At 35.7% G+C, this 27245-nt stretch overlaps 1 pseudogene; it reads left to right on the forward strand.

Annotated features, from left to right (window-relative positions):
* Positions 1-22984: 22984 nt before the first annotated feature.
* Positions 22985-23103, forward strand: LOC120619954 (uncharacterized; annotated as a pseudogene).
* Positions 23104-27245: the final 4142 nt, after the last annotated feature.

Raw genomic sequence — 27245 nt, forward strand, 5'->3', positions numbered from 1 at the left:
GCTTTTCTTTAGAGCAAATTCAGAGTATCCTGAAAAACATTTAGAAGAAAATTAAAAGCCACCCAGAGATAATCACAATATCATTTTACATGCATACCTCCAATATTTCTATTGTTAAATGTATTTTTAACAGTGAATTTGTACTGTGTTCTGGATTACATCTGCTTTGAAAATATTAATAACTTGAAAAATATCCCAGAATGTAAGAATTTTTGAAAACATGACCTTTACTGACTACATAGTATTTTTTTTATCATTTCTTTAATCTTTAAGTAATAGTCTGGGGTTAGACATTTTGATTGCTTCCAGCTTTCCACTACCATAAAGAATATTAAAATGAGCCTCTTTATAGGCAATTTTGCTGATATTTTCTCAAAATAAGTATCCAGGAGATGTTTTGCTACTTGAAAGAATAATTACATTTTAAGGCTTTAGATACATATTGCCAAATCACCCAAAACAAAGCTTACAGTAAAAAGCAGGAAAACATGATCATGCTCATTTCTCTGCACTAAAAAAATTCTTTAAAAATATTTTATGTAAATACACTTTAACTTGATTTAAAAAATACATAAAAGTTAGTAAGCTTTCCATCCATTTCATAACTCCAGTCTGCAACCACTGTCAAAAATTTCTTAGGCATTTAACCAGTAATCTTTTATGTAAATGCATGCATATATTTTTATATGCACACACATGAATGCGTATGTGCATATACATACACACATATACATACATATTATTATATATGTCTCTATGCACATGGCTGTGTATGTTCTTTTTACCAAAGGAAAGAATGTCGCCTCCTAATCTAAACTTTTCTTCTAACTTAATATGTGTTGCCTATCTTTCTGTATCAGTATACAGATCCACTTCATTCTTTTAATGATTTTTAACATTCCATAGTATTTGAAACTTTTATACTATAAAGTATTTTATCATATAACGTACATAAATTTATTTTAGTTTTTTATTCATGAGCATTCAAGATGCTTCTAGAAATCATTATTTTTAATATGTATAATGTAATATACAAAAAGAGGTCATAATTATTTTACTTGACTTGGCAGTGGAATGGGTTCGATTTTATTGGTCATTTGACTTCTTTGGTGTGTGTATTAATTGGCTGTTCTTATATATATATTTTTATTATGCTAGTAATCTTTTCTTTGATTTCTAGGAGCTCCTTTTATATTTAGAATAACTCTTTGACATATAACTAAAACATAATTTGTCATTTTTATTTTTGTTTTTATTTTAATATATATTTAAATTTTTTATTTTGCCAAACATATCAATTTTTTTCACTCAGATTTCTATCTCTTTCATTATACTTATAAAGACTTTTTCCATCCAAAAGATTACGTTGCCATCTATGTTTTCCTGATGTTCTATTGTAAATAATTTAAACGATTAATTAAATCTATTTGCAAAGCCACTGTTTTGGGCTTCCAATCAAGAACTTGAAGTAAGTAGTATATTTCACCTTATAAAAGCAATCACAGAGATGGTGACATCTGTCTGGTGTGCCTTTGAGGAGACGTGCTCTAATCTGTTCTTCATTGCTGATATTTAAAAAAAAGAGCGTATACAGTCATTTAAAGGGTCATGTAATTTTTATAGGGGTAGCCTGAAGTCATGTCCAAATGCCAGCTGAAGTAATTACACTACGCTATAAGCAGTAGCAGTATAATTTCAATTAGAATAGCATCAAATGGATTAATATAAACCCAGCGGTTTGAAACCCACTCAGGTCACTAGAAGATAAATGAGACATGTGACTGGGAAAATGCTTAGAGATGAAATTAATTCTTAGGCTGTTTCTGATGGCCAAAATCAATGACCTGCTTCCAAGACAGAGATATGGGAAAGAAGGAAAGTGCAGGGTGGGGTTTAGAAAGGAAAGAAAAGTGATAGAACATACAAAATATAATAGCGAGTCTTATAAGGTCTACTCCATGCCAGACATTGTTCTGAGTGCTTAACGTGCATTACACCACTGAATACGCATAACAACCCATGAAGTAAACACAATTATTATCTCCATAATATAGATGAAGAAAAAGATATCAGAAAGATGAAATTATTGCCCCAATCACAGTGATTAAGGGCAGAGGTGGCATCTGCCCAGGCATTTGCATTCTAGGGTTCATCACCCTCCACTGAGAAACATCGTCCTAAAGTCCCATTTTTTCCTCTTCATCCTATCCTCATATAGATATTCTTGGCAGTTGGTCCACAATTTTCCCATAAACCCTTTATTTACTATATTCCCCAATCAATAATTAAATGAGTTAATATTTATAAAATGCTTAAAACAGTATTTGGCGCATAGTAAGTAGTACATAAATTTTATTAATGAATAAAATTAATAAGCTCCATTAAAGTTATTGAATGCTTCTATGTTGCAGGCACTTTGCCAGATGCTAGAAATTCAAAACTAAACAAAGAACATTAATCCCTAGTCCCCTTGACCTATAATTAAGTATAGAAAAATCAGTCATTTAAAGTAAATTTTCACACATAATTATTTTATAACTCTTTTGAAAAGTGCCATATAAAGAAATATGCTATATTTTGCGGGCATATGGCAGGGTGACCCAACCCAGGTTAGGACCTAGCTCACACAAGATCCTAAAGTGCTGACAATTGATCTGAGAATCATAGATGATAAGGTGGTAGGCAAAAAGAAGGCTAGGAAAAGAGCTCTTGGTAGAGAAAAAACTCAGGTGCAGAGGCCCTGAGGCAGAAGTAAACGGTAAACTGGTAAACGGGAAGGTCCTAGAAGAGGTTCCACGTATTCCATTCACATTGATTGAAAACAAAGGGAGCATTCGGGAAAACTTCAGATAGGACCTTCACTCTTTCCAGGGCTGGTCTTTGCATGCACCTCAGCTTTTATTTCAGCTTACCTCCCTGCACTGTCTAACGCCGTGGACCACCCACTCCCTTTCGCCCCGGCCTTCCTTGGCACTGCTCTTTCCTGGTGCCCACAACTTCTCTCACTTTGAGGCAGAATAGTTAGCCTAGGGAAGTTCCCCCTCCCCTCCAGGATGCAGCTCTGGAATTTCTCCTTTGTCCTTTACACAACCCTCTTCTTGTTTTGATTTCAAGCCTGAGACTCCAGTATGAGAAACAAGCCAAGGCCAGGAGACAAGATAGATGACCTTGGGCCACCTTGTCCCCTCCAGGTGGCATGAGAAACAGGCCCAAACCAGAGGCAGGCTGGATAGCCTTAAGGCACCCCATCCCTAAGAATACAAAAGCCCATAATTCGGATAACTCGGGGCAGATTTCTCTGTGAGCTGCCCGCACTTTTCTCGAAAGTGTGTACTTCCGCTTTAATAAAACTTGTGCTTTCCTACTTGCTTGTTCATCATGTCCTTGAATTCTTTCTTGCATCATAAGATAAGAACCTAGTCATCTAGAGCTCCGGGTTGGGGTCCTTCTTTGGAATCCCACCCCATGGAGCTCTCCAATATCACCTTCACATGTTGGGTAGCCTAAAGTTCCAGTCTCAACCCCTTTGTCTTATGCAACTTGTGTGACTCAGTTGAGCTCATCCACTATTATACCTTCACTGCCATCAGTTTCCTGGTGACACTCAAATCTGCATATACATTTGATTTTCTACACCAGATGCAAAAGCTGTATATTTCCTTATATTAAACTTCCTAGTGCACGGTATCACCTGAGTGTCTCTTGAATATCTCCAAGTCAATACGATCCAACCTGAACTCTTTCATTTCCGGCCAGCCTTCCTCCTCTCTCTACTTGAGTCTTTAGTTAATAGCACCACTAGACACCTTTTCATGACCCCATTGCCTGCAAAATAAAGTGGAAACATGAGGCCATCATGATGCAGATTCCATGCTTAGTGTTCCACCCACATTTCTGGCCACTCTTCCCCTTTGTCTCCACTCTCATCTCATTCAAAATGATGTGTTGCTTCTGGGCCCCACTATGATCTTCTTCCTCAAGCCTTTTGCAAATGTTTCTGTCTACCCTTACACTCAGTGCTCCCCAGGATTGTTCCTTCCATCTCAGTAAGCCTGCTGTAAGCCAATGTCAGAATAGGATTTCCCTTCTCACTGAAGTCATATACCTCTCCACTCTCACAGGGGTGCCCTGAAAATACTTGACATTGGTACCTGATATCCCCAGGTACCAATGTCAGCTCTGATCCATAGCCACCAGTCCTGAAGTCACTGTGTGTTCCCTTTCCACGGAGTACCAATGTAGGTGGTCCTAGTTGTCCTTGGTGAAGAACTGAGGATATCACAACCGTGGTGACTTGCCACTGTGTTGCAAGATTCTTTCTCCTGGACATTGGCCTTCATACAATCAATATAATATGACATGAAATAGCTTTACTCCAGAAGTTCATTTATATTCCTTAGAGAGCTAAGATTTAAATAAACACTTCATCAAAAAAGAGATACAAATGGCAAAAAAAATATGAAAATATTTTCATTATGAAATTAAAAATTTACCACAAATTAAAAATAAAATGAAGTACTATTACTGACTAGACTGGTTAAAATGTAAAATAGTAATTATTATAACAATAAGAACAACAATACCAAGTGCCAAGGAAGATGAGCTACAACCGAAATTTGGATGCGAATACAAAATGGTATATCCACTTTGAAATACCATTTGCCAGGTTTTTGTTTTGTAATGTTAAATGTAGCATTGACCTCGCTAATCTACTCCTATGTATTCACTCATGAGAAATTCAAACATAAACCCACACGAGATGGAATATTTATAATAGCTATATTCCTAAGAGCCAAAAACTAGAAACAACCCCAATTCCCATCAACTAGTGAATGGAAACACAATTGTCGCATGTCCGTACAATGGGAAACTACTTAGCAAAAAAAAAAAGAAGAAGAAGAAGAAGAAGAAGAAGAAGAAGAAGAAGAAGAAGAAGAAAAACTACTGAGACATGTAATGACATCGGTGGATCTCAGAACATTATTTTCAGTGAAAAGAGCCAGACATAAAAGAATAACTACTGAATGATTCCCTTTGTTTGTCATCTGGAAAAGACAAAAGTATGTGCATAAAAATCAGATGAGTGCTTGCCAGGGGCTGGGTGTAGGGAGACGGATTTATTACAAAGAGGCATGAGGGAATTTGGGGAGGTAATAGAGTCTGATAATGGCTGTCTGTATATGTCAAAACACACTGGACTGTACATTTAAAATGAATGTATTTTAATGATGTAAATTTTACCTCCATAAACCTGACTTTTAAAAAATACAGCAAAAGAAATGCTTTCAATGAAATATTTTACAAATTAACAAAAAAAGTCACTTAAAGGCTTTTTGGCCAGATTCTGATTCTGATTATTCCACCGTACTATTTAATTACACTGTCTCTTTGTGCTTCAACAATTTCATATTTTTGATATGTATTGAGTTCCTATTATGTATGCTGGGTATCAAGCCTACCTAACAAGGGAGGAAACTTAAGACATGAAGATTCATGACTTAAATGTAATGGATTGGAAGCCTATCCCTTGACAGTGTCAAGCCATATACCTGTACCTGGCTAAATGTGAGACCAGAAGGAAGAGATACGAGAGAAAATAAAGTGTAACTGGACCATTGACCGTTCCTGACTGTCAAGATTCCTGACTGTCAACTGTAAATTTTTAAAGTAAAAATTTACATTTTTGTCTCCTGCTCTTTCTTTGTCTTCCCATGGCTAAGTTTTACATTTTACTCTGAATGGAAGTTCAGGCAGGCCCCATGATTTTTTGCGTTATGAATGGTTAATATAACATTCTATAGTCACTCAAAGTTGCAAGATATAATCAAGATTTAGAATATCCAGTGTATATACATAAACCGATTCTTCAATTTTTATCCAAAGGCAACATTTCAGATTTCAACCAACTATCGATTTGTTACCTGCCTAGCAGTGCTTGTCATCTGCCTTTGAGGGCGGGGGAGGAGGGATTCTCATTGATTTATCCAAATTCACTTATTCACCTGAGCCACATCTAAATTTATAACTGACCCCTCTTCGGTGGTAGAATGTAGCAAAATGATGAAGAGGGAGCAGGAAAAGTTTATTTGACTCTTATAAAAAAAACTCAAAATGCAACAAAACAAAAATAATAAAATAATCCTGACAGCTGAGAACTCTCAGGTAGCTGGCCTGGCAACTAGCTTGGTGCTGAACACAAAGAATTTATCGTAACATCAATATCAGAAAAGGTTACTTCGTAACTATGTTGGAATAAGACATAAACAGGGACACCAGGCAACCACACAAAGGATCAAATGTCTGTGGTTGCCTGGCTAACACGAGGGACCATCAGCTCTTCGTTGATGACTACTCTATCTCACTTTGTTACTCCAACCCCCATCATAAAAGCTACTCAGAGGACCATCATCGAACTACCCTTGCTTTCTGATAGCTCCTAATCCAGAACAACTCCCCACTTTCTTGAGCCCTCCCCAAACTCTACCACAAGCACATCCTAAGACCCTTGTACTGATTGCCCACCCGCCTAGTTCATCATGGTATAAGGTTTCCCTTGTTGCAACCAGTTAATAAATCTAGCCTCATTGGACTTCAAATACATCCTTTCCCCTCCTGGCTTTATCATTTGTAAGGTGGTTTTGCACTCTCTGAGCCTGATAAATGTTTGGTTGATTCATCCCCTTGTGAGCATGCCCATGGGTTTCTTGGAGCACTCCATGAGGAGTCCCTCCAGTCACACTTGTTTCATGGGACATGTAGTCTGTTTCTCTGTTTCCCCAACTCTTAGCCTATTTTTTTTCAGTTCTGTTCCATAATAAACTCTCTCTACTGGACTCCCAGGCCATCTTGCTAGGAAACAGTTGAAAGACTCTAAGATGATGAAAGTCCAGCTCAATCACGCCCCCAACGTATCTCAACTCTGATCCAAGAGAAAGGGTCCTCCTTTTTCCTTGATACACTTTGGCAGAGCAGGCTGGTCCCAATGTTGGTCCAGCGAGGCTGCTTACCAGCCCAAATATCCTGCAATCTGGATCTTCCTGGTAGAAGTGGGCCGTCATTCCTTTGTGAGCCCCAATTTCAGGAGACTCAAGGCACAGCTTTCTTCAAAGGAAAAATCTCTCCCAATATTTCTCACTCTCTTTAAAATCTCTAACCTTTTGTGGAATTTTAGACTCTCTGCCAGTTCTTAGGAATCTGGAATTTCTACATGTTAGTTACATCATTTGGGGATTTTCATATCTCTTGTATATAGTGGCTGATGCCTTGATCAATAGTGCCAATATAATGTCCTGTCTTTTCCTCTGACACTATAAGTATTTTAATAGTTTCACTTTTCCACAATTTATAGAACTCAGAAATTCAAAAATAGAACTTTCCTATTCTTTCCCTGAACTTATATATATTTTTTTTACTCTGATCTCCTATTTCCAATCACGGCACAAACTTTCATCTATAGGCTTTCAAGTAAGTTTAGTGCCATACGGTGATTATTTTTCAGTCAAATCAAGATTATTTAGTCTCAGCCAGGTCTACAGATGCCAATTTGGTTTTCCTTCCCTATACCCTCTTCCCCACCAACCCTCTCCCCTCAATTCTGCATAGCCCTCATCCGCTGCTCATCCATGCCATGCTAAGAGGAATCTGCTTGCCTGACAGTCTGCACACATTGGCGGTGTCACCTTACTTCCTTCTGGACAGTTTTTCATCATTTTGGGTAAATGTAAGGGTGACTTTAACAAATAGGAAAGGATATCTTTTACAAATATTCAGATGTCTCCTTTTTGTTTTAAAAATTAATGTTCGATACATTAAAGTTACAAATTCAAATTCTTAGTTTCGTAATCAAGTTTTTAAGTCTAGTTTGTAAATCCTATTGTAGTTTTAGCTGATTTTAGCTATCATTTTAAAGAAACTTGTGAATAATTTTTGGTTCCATTTGTAAACTTTTAAAATAAAGCACTTTTATATGTTTTAGTTTTTAATTTTAATGTTTTAATTCCTCTTTTATTTTACCTGGCCGAATAATTACAGAGCCTATCTAACTACTTACAAAGCCTATTAACTACAGCATTGGTTGTGCAAAATGCATCATTTTATGTACTTATTGCTTATAAGAAACATATCATTTATAGTGATGCTCATTATTCATAAGTTTCATATTTGCAAATTCACCTATTCACTAAAATTTATGTATAAACCTCAAATCAACATTTGTGGCATGTTCAGGGTCATTTACAGGCATGTGAAGGCAAAGAGCAGAGAAAAATTTTAATTGCCTGCCCAGTGAGGTCAGAGAAGGCTGCACTCTGCCTTGACGGTTCAGCTCTCTTACTGTAAACAACTGTCCCTTCTGTGCCCTATTTAGTGCCACATCATTTTTTTGCACTTTTGCGCTTTTGTTGGTGATTTCTCTCTTTAAAATTGTTCCCAAGCACAATGCTGAAGTGCTGACGAGTGTTTCTAAGTACAAGAAGACTGCGATGTATCTTACGGAGAAAATAGGTATGTTGGATAAGCCTCATCGGGCTGTTCATTCATGGCTTTTGGCCGTGCATGAGTTCAACGTTAATGAATGAACAATATATATTAAACGAGGTGTCTTTAAACAGAAACACACACAAAACAAGGTTAGGTATTGATTGGTTGATGAAAATGTTGTGATCAGAAGCTCACAACCTAGTGCTATATTTCTCCTAAGAACAATATATCAGTATTCATGATGTCAGTGTTCGTGGAGACTTACATGTAACACATTACTACAAATATGAGAATCCATGGTCCCTCAAAATATTTTAAAAAAAACTACCAATTAAACTATGACATACCATTGATTGAAAAATACATCTCAATTACAGCAATAAATATGTAGCAAAATATTTAAAAATCTCAGAATTAATAAAATAATAAATATTTGAAAAATATTGAAAGACATATTTCAGTTACAGTAATAAATGTATTTAAAATATGAAAACTGTCTCAGCATTGGAAAATAATTCACAAATATTTGATAAATAATTGATTAATTGATAATTAGAAAGACCCTTAATTTTTCTTGGATCTTCTATCAGCGAGCACAAATTTAGAACTGATTTCAATTCAAACCACAAATCTAAATCGGCCACTTAATTACACAACTTAATTTTGAGATGTGATATTAGGTCAAATTCTATTAAAACTATAATTACAAAAAAATAACTAATATGTGCAGATCCTTTCATAATACACATTTTAAAACTCACATTTTAACTTTAATTATGTAGCTTACGACAGAAAGTGCCTTAGAGTTGGAAAAATTCAGCATTATCCCAAATGCCCTGGAATGTGCCCTGCTCTCTTGCTTCCTGAGACACTTTCACAACCCTCAAGGTTTAAGTTCAACGCTGATGTCTCTGTGGCCTTTCCTCATGCCATCGGACAGAGTTATACACTGTCTCCTTTTCCTCATCCCTCCGAATGTACCATTTAATTTGTCTTGATAATCATGTTAAGATACAATTATTTATTTACATGTTTTCTTCCTCTCATGGGACAGAGATCGATCTTTATCTTTGAATCATGAGTGTCTCACATAGTCTGTACATAGAAGAAATGCTTCATCATACATATTACTCTTTTTCTTTTTTTACACCTGCCATGTGCCAGGCCCTGTGGTAAGCATTAAGGCTGGCCCTGACTTCCAAGGGCTTATAGTTTAGTAAGGTAACACAGGATGCTGCTATGTGAGAACATACCAGAGGGTCCAAATGAGATTGAGGTAATGAGATGAAGTGTGGGCCAGAAAAATTGTCTAGGAAAACTCAGTTTGAAGTCTGCAAGTGAGTTCAGTGGATGAAGAAAATGGCAGTAGAATAAACTCATAAGTTGTGACCGCTTACTAAGAAAATTCTGAGTTATCGAAAATTTAATCAGATAGTTTAAAATAAAAGAGATTTCCCGTTCTAAATCATGAACAAATGCGAGATTTGATCAAACTTGAAGTCTGTATTATTAGAAATATAATTTTAAAAATGCAATACTTGTTGAGAGAGAAGTTGTAGAGAATGATGTCTAGGCTTTAATTTTCATGACTTATGGAAATAATTAATTTTTTAAAAAAATTCTAGAAGAGACAGGGAGTTACTTTGTTTTGTTAGTTTGGTTTTGCAGGAGAGGGGAAGATACCAGCAAAGGGAATTGAGAAACTTGAAGCAAAAGAAAACACAAAGTAGTTTAGAGGGCAACTCATAACTTCATCTTAAAACGCTTTAACTTTCTATTTGGCTAAAACATCAATTAGCTAAAGACTGAACAACTGCCAGGTTCTTGCCTCTGACTCTCAAAATGCAGTTCAGGCTGGAGGAGCCTGGCCTTTGGGCAGAATAGTATGGAGGTGGTACTCACCATTTCAAGAGAAGGTAGAGCCTTCGTCACTTGAAATGTTGGATATCTTCCTCAACAGCTTGGAATCATCTATGCCAAATGGTACCTGAAGTTTGTTAGGGCTTTGGGGGTCGGATATGGTGATCCAGAAGGTATATGCCCTAAAGTACAAGGTAGTGAGAGACACACATACAAACAGTTGGAATACTATCATGTAATTAATGGAGGTATGTCTAGAATAAGGGAATATGGAAACATTTCACCTGGTCTGCAGATGTCTAATGTTAGTTTCATTGTTAAATAAAAGAGATGATTTGGAAAATAGAGCAAGTATTCTAATGGACTCCCATTTCTTTTCTTTTCCTCTGTAATTTTGGCTTTATAAATGTTTTTGTTTCCTATAATATTTGTATCAGGCACTGCACTTCAAAATGTGGTGTAAAGAGTTCCAGAGGGTTCCATGAAACCTTCCCAAATATCCCCACAAAGGATATATAGGAGAGACTGACACTTTCATCAGAGGAGATCTACTTTTCTAGGTATTATTTGTTTAGGTTCCACTGTAACATATCATCTAAACAAATAGTTTCATGACCAAAAATATAGGAATAAAAATTTTGACAGTTTAGATTATTATACATATTGAATCTTAATAATAATAGAACCGCTTTTTCTTAATATAAGAAATAACAAAGACAAATATCGTCAGGTTTAGATTTGCTTACAATTGGTCTATGTGACTGCCCGACACATATCCAAAAAGCTATATAAGTCCTATAAGTCCAATACCGTCCAAGGGATTTATTTCTATGACCAAGATGATTAATATGAACAGGTTTTATAATGCTAGATAAAGAATTGGATTAACAGCAGAAAGATATATTTCACAGACATAGAAAAACAAAACAATGTTGAAATATTTTTGTCTTTTCGTTGCTTTTATAACAGAAGAAAATAAAGGATTGGCAACTATTGTCTTCAGAACCCTGATCTACTCATTAATATGACTAGCTAAATATAAACATCAAACAGATAAAGATTGTTTTCTCCACTATATTCGTGGAGAAAAAAAAATCTGAGTCAGAATATGGCTTCGTGTTAAAATTTAATTTAAAGAGTGGGTAAAGTTAAGAAAGTACTTTAAAAATAGTCACCAATAAATTAAGTTGTTAAATTTAACAGTGACCTATTCTACCTTGCTCCTTCCCAGAACTGACATCCACTTTCTCTCTTTTGTGCCTCTGATTAATTCAACATTTATAATACATGGAGAAATAGAGGGTGTACAGCACTATAATGAGCTGAGGTGCCTAAATCTTGTAAAGATTCTATAACCAGCAGCTGGAAACTAAAATTAGGATGAAATCATTTAAGTCCAAATAATGTAACTTTCCCTAACATCTGTCAAAGACTTGGCTTTTCATCTTATTGGAAATGGGTCTTGCTGTGTGAACAGAATTTTCCTGATTAACTCAGTCATTGTCAATGTTAAAGTGAATTTTATGGTGATTTTATGATAGAATTTCAGTTAGTTCTCTGAAGATTTCACCACACAGAGACAGAGAAGACACTTGAAAAACAAGACTTTTTGTTTTGTTTCATTTTGTTTTGTTTTGTGCTATTTCCATCATCTCTAATGAGCTCTCTAAAAGGTGAGATGTATTTTTAGTTTCTGCACTGAACAATCAAGATCTTTGCTCTGAGGAAGCCAGAGAGAGCCAGGGAGAGGTTCTTTCAAACCCAGGGAATGTTCTCATGGGACTCTTCACCTTAATTTTTGAATGCTTCCTACCTTATTCTTTTCTCCTCATTCTGCAGCTCTTAAAAACCTTTGGGAAGATGGTTGGGGACCAATAAGATGAAAGCACATTAAAGAATTGTTCCTAAGTTTGTAAAATTAAATATAAGATGCATAGTTAAATATGAATTTCAGATAAACAAGGACTAATATGCTACGATAAGTATGTCACATGCAATATTGGAGACGTACAATATGTATTAGAGTTCTCCAGAGAAAAAAATCAATAAGAGATAGATGATAGATGATAGTAGATAGATAGATAGATAGATAGATAGATAGATAGATAGATAGATGATAGTTAGTTGATAGATAGCTATCACATATATATGGAGAGATTATTATGGAGTTTATTATAGAGATAGAGATAGAGGTAAAGATAGAGATATTATAGTATACAATAGATATTAAGAGATGTATTATGAGGTATAAGGCTCATGTTGTTATGGAGGCTGAGAAGTCCTACTATCTACTGTATGCAAGCTAGAGACCCAGGAAAGTGGGTGGTATAGTTTGAAGGCCTGAAAGCCAGAGAGCTGATGGTGTAGATTCCAGTACAAGTCTGAAAGCCTGGGAACAGGTGTGGGAAGGACAAGAGAAGATCCTTGTCTATAAGCTCAACTAGTCGGAGAGAGCAAATTCTCCCTTCCTCCATGTTTTTGTTCATCCAGGCCCTCAACAGACTGAATGAGGCCCACCCACATTAGGCAGGTCCAACCACCTTGCTCAATCTGCCCATTCAAATGCTAATCTCATCCAGAAACACCCTGACAGAACACCCAGAAGCAACCTGTAACCAGATACCTGACCATCCCATGATCCAATCAAGCTGACACATAAATTAACTATACTAAAAAATTTATTTTTCTGAAAACCAAATTTAAGTATACCATATATATATATATAATATATGTACATGTATATCCCCCACTCCCTCCAATCTGCTAATCCTACTAGCCACATAGGTAATAAAGTTTTTTTTTTTCATTTAGTGACATGATAGCCTCTGAGGTTCACTTATGGTATACCCCATTGCATTACTCTGGTAAATATTTTGCTTTCCCTAAAAGAACACAGTGAATTCAAAGGCAAATTATAAACTCTTTTTAATTATTGTTTTCCACATTATATAATTTCTTCATCCATTAATTCAGGAAACAAGCGGTTTAAATCTGACTTCTTTAGATAATATAACTTAATATGATTGGAAACAATGATTTAACAATGATTTGCTGAAATTATAACTGATATTTGTAAATGCCATCAAGATTCATGGATGGAAAATATTTCACCCCCCACCTCAGTATTTTCATTATACTTTTTCTATTTCCTTATAAATATCATCACACACAAGCTTGGTGCCTGCAAAGCTTTCTCTTTCCAATAGGAAAGACATTTATAAATCATTCACTAAACTTTCATAAATCTTTTTCCACAGGTATACTTTGCTCCACTGGGTATCAAAATCCTGTAACAGCTAATTATGGAATGTGAAAGTTACATATTTTCAGCCCAATAATTTTAGGGTGCTAAACAAAAGATCAAAAGATTAGTTTAAAAAAAACTCATTAACCAAAAATTATAAATAACAAGGATGAATAAGCTTTGAAATGTCAATATAGTTTCTATATGAGATTTTAGTTCTATTGTAAGTAAAAAAAGAAATTAGGCAAAACCAATTTTTACTAGCATTCACTGAAAATTCTTTTTAGATTTAAATGGTGGCATATATTATATGTTACCAACACGGGTTTTTTTTTAAAGTACCAGTTTAAGATAATGTTGCATAATTTTGTAGGTTCTTAAATGATTTTCCTTATTTAAAAGTAAGTTGTTTCAAATATATAATTTTAAACATGTAAAATGTGTTCTTCCCAAATATTAACTGATAATGAATAATAGAAAGTGAATTAGAATATTTTTAACAATAAGTAATTGTTAAGAGTAGGTAAATTAATTTATAAAAATCTTGCTGAATTTTTGCCTTTTTCTTATGGAACCCGAACTTAAAGAGAAAATGTTTTAAGTTTGAACTTAGACTAGCCACAAATAACCATAATTCTCTATAAATAGGCTACCGTGCTGAGTACAGCTTTATGCCATGCTGATCTTAGATCCATGAGAGTGGGCTAAGCTACACTTATCCAGTGACAGGTCACACTTCAGAGCCTTCTGGATTTTTACTGACACCATACACAGGTCTCCTGCTAGGGCCAAGAACAATCTGGAGCCAGGCAGAGTGTAAGAGTGCCAGCAAACAGCTGTCACTCTCCTAACTGCCACAACCAATAGAAAATAAGCAAAGGTAGAAGGAATAAACTCCCACCCATTAACACCTGAATTTATCACTTTGTCTCTTTGTTGTTTTGAAGAGGTAATCATCGCCTTGTAGCCTTCGATATTGTCTCATTACTTCAGGTTTCAGTGCAAAAAGGCCCAAGTTCCTGGACAAAGTAAACTCAGTGTAACCTGCACGGGAGGACTAGATGCAGGTCAGCTGACGCGTGGTTTAAGGCAGAGACCAGGTCACGTGTTGAAAATGGTTCTCAACTTCTAAACTCTCTCTTCCTTCTAACTTCCTGTAAGTAAACTGCATCCTCTGTATTATACAAAATCAAAATGATAAGATAGCTGAGAAACATTTTAGCCAGTGAAATCAGTGTTAAAAATTCATTTAAAATGTGACTGGTATTTTTAAATAAATGTGGCGTTATGTTGGGAAAACACTTTAGCCATTGAAACAGTGATCGCAGTTTATTTTAAATGTATCTAGCATCTTTAAATGAATGTAATATTATATCATATTAAAATTATAGTTTTAATTTTCCAAAAGCATAAAGTGACCTAACAGGTCAATACTCTCTCTTTTTTTTTTTAATAATACTGTATTGATAAGTGTATGGCCTTGATGATAGTGATGGTTTCATCAGTGTATACTCATCCCCAAACTCACCAAGTTGTGTACATTAAATGTATACAACTTTTTACATGTCAATCATACCTCAATAAAGTGTTTTTTAATAATGTCAATTACCATTAAATATGCATTATTATTTTATTATCGATGTTAACTTCTTACATTCTTCTTCCAAAACAAATAACCATGATTCAAGGTCAACCATCGATACACATAGAGGCGTAATACAGTACAGTTACTTAGTGTGCTTAGTAATTGTAAATACATTAGGGAAAGACGAGGGAAGTCTCAGAGTAAATTGACATCAATCTTCCAACAGGAATATGTATTTGGGGGTGAAATGTCTTGAGAAAACTTTTCACCAATGGCTACATTGTTTAAGCAAGAAGTTCAAATAAATTCTGAGTTTCTGGAGATACTATGGATTCAGAAAGAGACAAGAGTTTCAATATAAATTGACTTAGACTGAGAGGGCTCTTAAATCAAAACTTGCTAGAAGAGTTTGAAAAGCACCCAAATCCGATTTTCTACCTCAGCTGTCCCTCTATCTTAGATTAATTCCTAACCCACATTTTTATACTCTGCCTAACCTTGATGACCCCATACAATTTTTTTTCTTTTCTATGAAGACTTCCACTGCATTGCCAGATTAAGTCAACTGTTTTTCCTCAAAGTACCTTGCTCATAATATATTTTAATTTTTGCTCTTAGTGTTCAAAAGAAAGTTTATATTTTACTCATCTTGCTATGACATATGGTACCATTTCACAATACTCCATGCACAGCGTAAGCTAAAATGGCAAACCTTTGGCATTTATACATTTAAAATTTGTTATTTCAATTATTTATGAATTATCCAAAAAGACTATGGCTCATAAAATGTGTTATTTTGATGGGGTTGAAAAGAAGATGTGTGAGAGATTCACTTAGCTAATAAATGACCTTAGACAACTAAATAATGGGCACCCAGCATTATTTTATTGTATCCACTCTTCATGGTAAACCAGCTAACAGCATTTAGATATATTATCATGCAGTTTATAGGAAATTATAAAAATTAACAAATTATTCAAAGTGCCCACAATATATCCTTTACAAAAGTCCAAAGCTCTCTGTGAAAACACTTAGTATTTCATTCATTGGGTGTTTATTAAATGAATTAGAATCATAATAATGGAAATCTCAACTGATTCCAAGTGCTATTTAAGATACAGATTTGGAGCTATCATAAGTCATAAATTAGGCTTTCTTTTGCCCATATTTCCCCTGAAATTGAAAAGAGAAATATTATTTATTGGATCTAAGAAGATGTCTACATTCTCAATTTATCTTTAGTTAAGTCTGTACAGATTGTTCAGGTATCATTTTTTGATATACCATCAAGCCAGGATTCAGAATTATCTCGCTTTCAATATATGATTCAACCATAGTAATGATAAAATACTTTTTAAAATGTCCCCAATGCATCCAGGAAAATTAATACATTTGATTAAATATAAAGATCCAATTAAATTCAGTAAATTTTGAGAATTTGCTGAATGAAGTTCAATGCTAAACTATATTTTATGTCAGATTTTAAAAATAAGTAAATAGAACAATTCTTTCAGGTGTTCGACAATCTAACAAGGGAAAATAAGATACTTACAATAAAAACAAAACTAAAATAAAGAATTTTAAGTGATAACTATTCTAAGAAATTTAAAAACAAATTAAGTAAGTTTTCACAGGGAGCTTGGGTCGAGGGAGTTTTGAGAAAAAAAAAGAGAGATTTGAATGAGTAAAAATGTAACTGGAACTGAGAGAAAGACATACACAAAGGTAGACAGGCAGAGAGAACAAAGCACCCTGGAAGAAGAAAATCTTGGTGCATTTTGATGAGTGTGTGCCAAGTAGTAGGGTGGTTACACCTACTCCTTCCCCCACCATGCTTCTTCTCAGTAAGGATGCAACGACAGCATGTTTCACTGAATGATGTCCGAAAACACTAATATAGCCATCTCCTTCCTAAGCCCCAGCCAAAACTTGCTCCAGGGATCTGATATGATCCAGGTACTCTTTATATCCACACAAATCAGTATCTTCCCTCTCTCACTGAGTACTTTGATTTTAATGTAGTACCAATTGTGGAGGAAAAGGCTTAGTTGCCTATTGAAAACCTTTGACTATGACCAAGCAGGTGAAACTGGAGACGCGTTCCAGGCAGGAGCTATTTCCTCTGAGGATAACTGAAATTACTAAATTCCATCCTATAGGTAGGTGTCTGCTCTATTTGTTTCTAATTCAATCACACCAGGGATGAGAAGAGAAGGGTTTAACACACAAACAGCTATCAAATGAAAAACACAAACTGTGTACATGAAAAGAAATTATGGCAACATATTTTTTTTCTTATTTGACTGACCTTGACAAGAAAAGTCCCCAAAGAGTATATTCCCAAAGGAAAAAAAACAATACAGCTTCTTCTTCAGACATGCCACGTGCGCTGTGCCCAAAGTGAACATTTCAGGGGCATACCCACTCTCGTAGCTCAGTGGGTCTACATCCAGCAGTCAGTTCTGAGTATTTATTGGTAGTGAATATGAGAATCTGTCCAACCAACATTTTTTTCACAGCAAAGCTATGGGTGTTTGTTGGACAAGCATTCCCATAAAATGAAAGAACTTATTTGAAAAAAAAAAAAAGGATATTGAAGAAGTTTCACAATTCAGAGAACATCATGTATTTAGGTATCATTTAAACTGATTTTAAGATCATTTTAGAGTCACTAAGCTATCTCGATTATCCAATCCACTATCTAGTAATAAAAATTAGTTTTCAAAATTTAAATGTCAAATTGCAATATCATCTTAAAACTGGTTAAGAAGAGGCACTGGTGTAAATATGGTCTTTAAAGTTAAAAGGATCCGAGTCTTGCTAGTCAATATGTGACTTTGGATAAACTCAATAACCTTACTGAGCCTCAGTTTTGTCATCTGCAGAATGGAGAAAATAATGCCTATGCTATAGGCTACTGATTATTATTAAATTACGTAATTTAAATGTGAATATTTTATTCCTTACATTATTTATTATTGAGGCTTATTTTAAATATGTTTTATATGTTATAGTAAGGAGATAATCTAAAAACGATTGTTTTATAAGAAAGTGAAAGCACCGTTGTAACCATGTTCAGAAAGTACAGCTTATGCTGCTGTTACAGGTAACTGTTGCAATATATTATTACGAATATTCCAACAAATGTCTTTGATGCCCTAAATTTCCATTTGTGGTTTCTCTCTGGAGAGTCCTGTCTTCATACATGACTGAAGTTAAGAACAAACTTTCAGATAAAAGAGGTTTTATATTGGCTCAGAGAATAGGTGGCTGGCTTTTTGACAACAAACCAAAAAGAGATTTTCTGTATACCAGCCTCCTCTGAGTACTAGGTTTAACTGTAAAGCTGCCCTGTTCAAAGATAATTAAAAGTTACCTCCTTTCCACCGGTTTCCAAACTGGAAAAGATATGTGGCAATACTTAGTAATACAACCTATGTCCAAGGTTTTTAAAAAGTAGAATACAGAACACTGACTGAATTTGTAAAGTTTTGATGTCATGAAATGTGCTGATAGTCTCCTTTAATTTAGCAAGGTGGGAAACTTCTCTTGAGAGAGAGCATGAAAGAGAAAGAGAAACAACACAACAGAAAGTTAGGGTCAGAAAAAGAGGTGTAAAGAAGAAAGTGAAAAGAATTTCTTGTAGCATCAAAAATTGAGATTTTTTTTCAAAGTTAATAGTTACCCAATATAATTCCCAGGAATGAAGTTGAGTAAATCATTCATTCATTCGTTCATTCATAACCTATCCATTTATTCTTGCCACCAAAAAGTGCCCAAAGCCTTCTTTGTGACAGATGCTATGTTAATCCCTGAAAATATAGAATGATTAAAAGATTGCAACATTGAATGAGAGTAAAAGACCACATGGCCAACCATCCCAGCAGAGAAATGCACACTGAGTTTAGGAGTTCATGGTAGAGACATATGCTTGGGGGAGCCAGGGGTTTCAAGTCAGTTTATAAAAATGACAAGGGTTAACATAGGATGCTAATCCACGTCCATATCATACAGCTTTTTACTTAACAAGAACATTCAATAACAATTAAAGCTTTTCCATTGGCCATATTTTCCTCTTATGCCCTCTTACAAAAATCGAGGAGACAAATGACCAATTATACCATCAAATCCATGACCACCACACCACCTAATCCATGAAAAATAAGACCCTCGGGTACGTTCTAATCTTGTTCATGGAGTCTTAATGCTCAGAGAATGGGGTTTCCACCACTTCCTCTCCATGATAAGTTCAAGGAATAATAAATTTTAAAGTCAAGGAGTAGATCCTGATATAAATCTTCATTGGCTTGTTGTTGTTGTTGTTGTTGTTATACATGAACATATGAATAATATATTCATTTGCCTAGGGAAACATAAGCCACAATTCGCTCTGTTTTTGAATGGAACAATGCTAGTCTACCTTCTTGCCAGGCATAAGGAGAATCAAACAGCAGACACTATAGAAACTGTTAGTCCCACCTATGGCTATTTCACAGTTAAGCCCCATTTCTCCTGAAGGCTCTAAATATGCAAATCTGCTACCTCCACAGGAGTCTATGTGAACACATTAGAGTAGTATCTGTAAGGTGCAGAGACTGACACCTGAAGCCTTCCAATTGAAGTGGATGTGCTCTTTTGAATCATTTCTATGATTATATGACCCTGTAATATCTTTTTATTAGCTATTGAATCAGATATTTTCAAATAGCATTATTCATTAATTAATGGATAGACAGTGAATATAAATAGTCCCCTTCCTCACAGACCCTATAGTCTAGACAAGAGAAACATTAAAGATTCAAATAAATATATGTAAAACTACAATTATGGTTAGTGTTTCAAAAGGAGAGAATATGGTACTAAGAAAGAGTATAGCATAATAAGGAGGCATTTATTTGGTACAGGATCTCTTAGGGGGGCTTGCAAGGGATAAGAAGGGTAAATAAGATCTAATAAGGAGACTAGAGAAAAAGAATGAGCATGGCAGTCAGAGAGACCAACATATATAAAGTCCCTGTAGGTAGAGAGAGGAAGGCACAATAGTGAAACCTAAAGAAAATCGGTGTGTCTTGGGTGCAAACAATACGGTATGAGATTGGAGATATTGTAGTCCCACGCCATACAGGTGTTTTAAAAGGGAAGGGTACGTGATCGCATTTGCATTTTAATGAAGCCATCTAGCTATTGTGCAAAAAAGAATTTGAGCTGTGGAGTATGAATTTTGATGTAGGAAAAATTTAAAAGGTTATTGCAATAGTTTAGGCAAATGATGATAGTTAACTTGGACTAATTTAGTGTCCATGAAAAAATAACAAAAATAGTAATAATAATAAGAGCAAACATTTATTAAACAGTTTGTAGTAGGGAGAGAAATTAGGTGCTTCAAAAGTTTTTTCCTTGTTTATTTGTTTGTTTGTTTGTTTAAAGATGGGATTGACAGATTTACTGAGATTGTAGATGGGTGGTTAAGGTGAGGAAGGTGTTGAGAATACAACTAGGCATCTGATTTGTAGGCTTATAGAATGATGGTGTCATTTATTGAACCAAAAACTAGTATGATGGGTCTTCTGTCCATGTACATAATGGTAATCCTAAACATCGCACAAAATTATGTTTTGTAAATGCCAATAAAATGGTCCATGATTTGTCGATCATCAATATCAAAGCCTTACTGTTTGGTGAATTCTAACACTGAGCAGCGGTGAGATATGATGTGTAGGTTCTAGGCAGCTGCAATTCAAGATTTTCCAAATTTTCATTAGTATTAATTGTATTTTTTTTATAATGAATCTTTCCTCAATGGTAATGAGTTCTATATGACACACACTCTCTCTTTCACTTCTCATTATATGCTATCAGACTACTTATAAGCAGTCTGTATGGATAACTGACTACTATTTCAAGATAAACTGCACATTTCAGGGTATAAATGCCAAGAGCAGATATTAAAAACTGGTGGCCTGAAGATATATATTTTTTGTCCCACATAAAGTTTACAAAAGTAATTAATTAATTGCAGATTTCAATTGAAGGAGTTCTCGTTAAAAGTGGGATTGCTGTTTTCTCTGGAAAAAAGAATGCAGTATTGGGACTATATTTTGTGTTTCCTCATTACCTGGTGCTAGAGTCTGGCTGCCAGCCCTTTTAGAAAGGCAGATACTCTCCAATGTTCCTCAGACATCACCCGGCCAATTTTACTCATGCTATCTTGTGATTGACTAATCACATGAGATTGTGACTGAGATTGCTGACTCAAAGATCACTGATGTGGGCTCCATGCACTGTGAAAATGAAGATAAGTAACACAGATGATAGTTATATTTCCTCGTAGAGTTCACAAAATGCCACATATAAAGATAAACAGTTTGGAATACAAGATATTAAGTTAGGCACTAAAATACAACATGAACTTGATCTAAGCTTCCATCTAGCTTTAAAATTCTATAAGTTTACGCTGTGTGAAAAGGAAAAGAGTTTGTATTTAATGAAGTAAGTTTTAAAAATGATTAAAACATGTTTTCTTAACTAGGTTCCATCTTCCCTTTACTATGTCATAACAATTTATAATGCCTAGTCAATGTTATGAGACTGACTTATGGGTTTGAAATGCAGAAAATGTGCATACAATGATTTTGAGATTTTATGCTTTCTTTAAAGTGATAAAATAGACTAATATGTGTATCTCCATTTCATTTATCTAATGGGAATTTCTTTATATACAGCAGGGAAGATACAATAGGGGAGATAGTGCCAGTGAATTTGCAAATGTCACTGTTGAGCTCTGCTAGAGAGAGACATTACAATCTAATGGAATGGGGTACATTTAGAAAATATTATTCAGAATCTGATGCTTTTCTTACTGAAATGACAGTGTTATAAAATAATTACCCAAAAGACATTTTGGCCTATATTGCATAGGTGAAACTCTGGCCTTTAAAACTAATGCTCAACCAATACCATTTTTTAAAGAAACCTTTCAGATGACTATTATATGAAAAAAAAGTTTAACTCTTGAACTTTTAAGATGTTATTTTTCTTAATTCAACTAATAAGAATGAATTTTTTTAGGAAAACTGAGTGACAAAAAGACAAATACTGTATAAATCCATTTATACGTAGCATAGTCAAAATCATAGAAATGGAAAATAGAATTGTGGTTGCCAAGGGCCAGGAAGGGTCATGGGCTGGGGAGTTATTGTCTGGTGAGTATAGAGTTACAGTCTAATGATATAAAAAGAGCTATGGAGATGGGTGGCGGTAACGGTTCACGGCATCATCAATGTATGGATTACCACTGAATTATATACTTAAAAATGATTAAGATGGTAAATTTTATGTTGTATGTATTTTACTACAATGTACTACAAAAAAAATTAAATGATGCCAATTAAACTATGACATAATACGTTTATTACAGTCAGCCTTCTGTATCTGTGTGCTCCAAATCCATAGATTCAAGCAACCAAAGATCAAAAATATTAGGAAAAAAAATGTGAGGCTGTTGCTGACATGTACTATGCAGTCAGGCCTATGATGGTTGCATCTGTAGCTGAACATGTATAGACTTTATTTTCCTTGTCATTATTCCCTAACGATAGAGTATAAAAACTATTTACATAGCAATTATATTGTAGTCAGTACTATAAGTAACTTAGAGATGATTTAAGGTATACAGGAGGATGTACATAGGTTATATGCAAATATTAAGCCATTTTATAGAAAAGACTTGAGCATCTGCAGATTTTGGTATCTGCAGAGGTCCTCAAACCAATCCTCCAAAGATACCGAGACAACTATACTTAAAAATTTTATTTCAAGTCTATGGCCATGCCACCCTGAACAAGAACAATCCTGTCTGATCTCAGAAGTTAAGCAGGCTCAGGCCTGGTTAGTACTTGGATGAGAGACCACCTGGGAAGACCAGGTGCTGTAGGCATAGAAAATAAAAAATAAGGGATTATAAACTGAGAAGGTCCTTAAAATCTGTGACATCAGCCAAGGGTTGCCTCACAAAAAAAAATTATTTCATGTATATTGAGATAATTCTCTCAAACTTATTGAGAAATGGATTCTGATTATACAGCAAGAGTTTGCATATTTAAAATGAAATTCAACTGAGACAAATTCTTCCAAGTTTTTCTAAACTTCCTCATGTTCAGGATCCACCTTCAAATCACTTTTGGACTAAGACTGTGACATCAGTGCAATCAAGACCATTGTAATAGAGTTTTTTTAACAAATGAATAAAATAACTAAATTTCATTGGTGCCGAGCTCCTACAGCAAGCAAACAATTATTAGAATTAAGCTTAATTTTGAATTTTGGTAGTGTTCTGAACTTGTCAAATTTACCTCTTCACCTTTTTTTTACTCCAATACTTTGTTTCCTAGAATGAAAAAATTGGTCAGCAAAATTGCTGACATCCATTCTGCCAGGTTCATTGCTGAGCTGGGGGTAGGGGGTGGGGGGCAAGTGGATATGCCTGACTGACAGATGGTATCTATTTCTAGATGTGTCTCGATTTCTGAGATGTTAAAAACATGAGAATGAAAGTATAAGTATCGGTTTTCTAGGGCTGTCATAACAAAGTGCTACATACTAGGTAACTTAGAACAACAGAAATTTATTCAGACTTGGAGGCTACAAGTCTGAAATCAAGGTGTCGGCCAGGCCAGACTCCCTCCGAAGGCTCTAGTAGAGAATCCTTTCTTCTCTCCTAGCTTCTTGTGGTTGCTAAAATTCCTTAGCTTGTAGGCGCATCACTTCAGTCTCTGCCTCCGTCTTCACATCTTTCTTCCTATATCTCTCACTGTATGTTCCCATGGTCTTCTTATGATGACACCATTCAATGTATTTAGAGTCCACACTAATCCAGCATGAATTCAGCTTAACTTAACGAATTACATTTGAAAAGACTCTATTTTCAAGTGAAGTCACTGCCTGAGTCCTTTTAGGTTTCTATGACAGAATACTACAGACTGGGTATAAAGTGTTATAGACAACAGAAATGTATTTCTCACAATTCTGGAGGGTGATAGTCTGTGATCAGGGTGCCAGCATCATCAGGTGAGGGCCCCCTTCTGGGTTGCAGATGCCTCATGGTATCCTCACAGGCTGGAAGGGGCTAGGCAGCTCTGTGGGGTCTCTTTTATAAGAACACTAAATCTAATCATGAGGGCTCCATCCTTATGACCTAATTGCCTCCCAAAGGCCCCACCTATTAATATCATCACCTTTGGGGGTTAGTATTTCAACACGTGAATTTGGGAGGACACAGACATTCAGACTACAGCACTCACATTGTGAGGACTTTGGGTGGATAATATTCAATCCTATACAGTATCTCTTAGACTTGATGAAATACAGTCAGTTGTATTCACATTTATATGAACCTATCTCATTTAATAACTACAGCCATACAAAGTCCATTTTACATACCAGATAAAAAGGACGTTTAGAGCCACCAAGTAACTTGCCCAGAGTCATGCTGCTGAACCCTAGACTTCAATGTGCATTTGATCAGCGGAACAGTCCACTGTGCTATACTAAGGCTGAAAATGATGCTCTCATTTTCCATTTCTTTCACCAGCTCCACACTTCAATGACCCACTCCGGACTCCTGGAGCTGAGCTCTACAAGCTACATCAGCGGGGCAGCCCTCCACTTGCTTCCAGTTGGGTTCAGACACTGGGGGCATCAGCAGGAGACAGGATGGTGGGAGCAAGGCAGAATGGGTATTCCCCAGCTCCTTTTCTGCTGGACCTGGGTTGGCAGTGGCTGCATATGTCCACTGAATGCTCTTCTTGGGTGGCCTATTCCAAGTGCTGCAGTTTCAGTTAGATTGTCACGATTGTTCCTTCTTGCCCTTTCAAGCACAGGCTGGTCCCTGGTTACTTTACAATCTCTGTGTGGTTCTCTTAATCCTGCCCCAGCTTTGCAAAAGTTTTGATTAAACTTTCTTCAATTACTCCTTGAGTCTGCCATTTTTTTCCTAAAGAGAAACCAGACTGGATCCAGTTTCACGAACTGGCTGGATATGCCATGGACTCTTCCAGCTGGGCGGAGTCCCTCACAGCTTTACTGGTCAAGAGTGAAGAGAAATCAAATGAATCTCTGGGGAGAACAGAAGGCAGAAATGCTAGGACAAATGTAGATTGCCTAAAAGTCAGCGGTCAGGGCTGCAGGTGAGAGATAGAGTCTAAGATATGATGTTTTACTTTAGAACAATAGTCTCTCATCTTTTTATATTTTACTATACAAAGCCCAAGATTTTGACGATTTCATTTCAAAAATAGAGAAAATATAATTAATTTGTCTATTAGCCAATCAGTAAGATCAAACTCAGTTTTTATAATGTGGGCGCAAGCACAAAACAAATAATAATAATGAAGTGTCTTAAAAGACTGCATAGCCTAGTGGAAAGAAAAGACTTGATAACAGCGTCATGCCTCCAACCTACCCTCCTTCCCACCTCTGTCCTAAATCTATTGTTATAGACTTTTGAGGAGTTTGCAGATCTATGGCTGGGAACCACTTCTTTAGATAACTACAGAAGTTTTGAATGCGTGGGCCAAAACACTTAGGCACCACTAAGAATTGTTTTTTAAATTACACTTTCTATATTAGAGTCATCTTTCTGAGGTGTATCAAACTGACCTCACTGTTAGAGCCACTAAGAATTGGAAATGGAGCTTAAATGTTTTTAATACTTAACCTTTCTGTGAAACTATTGACTCATTTTGCATTGCCAGATCAAAGACAATCATTTAAACTAATACCAGTTATATATTGAAGCAAATGTTCTGCCCAGGGTAGATAATATGACTCTACGGACAGTGAGATGAGACATCAGCTTCCAAAGGAAAATACTTTTATGGCTACATTTTTGAGAAAATAAATTAGAAAGGTCCTCCAATGCAACTTCTATTTCCTAAATTGCCTTACAGTTTTCCCTAAAGTTGTTCTCAGGGAATATTGCTTCCCTTCGGCAATTTTGCTAAAATATATTTGAATTTTAGAGAAAAGATTCAGGGGAAATTCAATTTCTAGTGCCTACATTTAAATAAAATTCTATTTTGACTCTCAGCTTGCGAGAAGTTTAATTAATTAGATGTCTCATGCAACTAATGTATGAGTTTCACACATCTGTTTAACAAATTCAACGTGGAATACAATTAGAATAAAACAGGGTAGCTGAAAACAAATAAACACTCTTTGCAGGTGTTAGACAAGTGTCTAAATTTACTTATATATAGTTTCTTGGGAGGGATATAAGTTAAACTCCTACAATTGTCATTCATTCTGAAATGGTATGAACCCTATGAAATGCAGAGAATCTTTGTCTAATGCCTCACCATTTGGCCAAGTGTCTGGTAATGATCTTCAAATGAGGCGGTCCAGCTGAGTGCAATGAACATGGAATTATCTATTGTCATGTGCTATAACGGGTTTCATATTTTTGTGCTTTTCTGCACTAGGTCTCCTTCTAGTCCAGACTTTATATTGAGCTCCCCCGATGACCTTCCCTCCTATGATAGTCACTGTCTAATTCTGCTTGGCTTCTGAGATGACCTTCATCACCTTCCCCATAAGATGAAAGCCCGACTCCTTGGACCTGAACTTATGTTGCGCCTTACATCAAGTGCTGAGTTTTCTCACCGTATGGTACCTGTGGCGACACAGAGGACACCAGGGTGTTTCAGCAGCCTATATCTCCCCTGAAATTCTGGTTAAAAAGATATACTCAACAGCCTGGTAGATCTCAATTCACTTATTGAACCAAGGAGCGTTTCCCCATTAGTTTAGTCATCACTTCTGTCACTGACTAAGGAGCTGTAAAGAATAGACATCAAAGAGGAAGGAACTGGGACCCTGGTTCATATTCTTTCTCTATAACTCACAGTCATCGTAGCCATTTTGAGAAGAATAAAGTAGCAGGCTGAAGGAGGCTGACATGACCAAGTGTGTGTATTTTGTTCCTCCAAGGCAGGACAGAGATAGCCTGAAGCTGCAAAACTGAAAAAATCATATACTTCTATTTCAGCCTAAATGTGAATTTCGGGAACATTCATCTTTGGA

The sequence above is a fragment of the Pteropus medius genome, unplaced genomic scaffold, assembly GCF_902729225.1.
Source record: "Pteropus medius unplaced genomic scaffold, Ma_sr-lr_union100, whole genome shotgun sequence".
NCBI classification, from domain to species: domain Eukaryota; kingdom Metazoa; phylum Chordata; class Mammalia; order Chiroptera; family Pteropodidae; genus Pteropus; species Pteropus medius.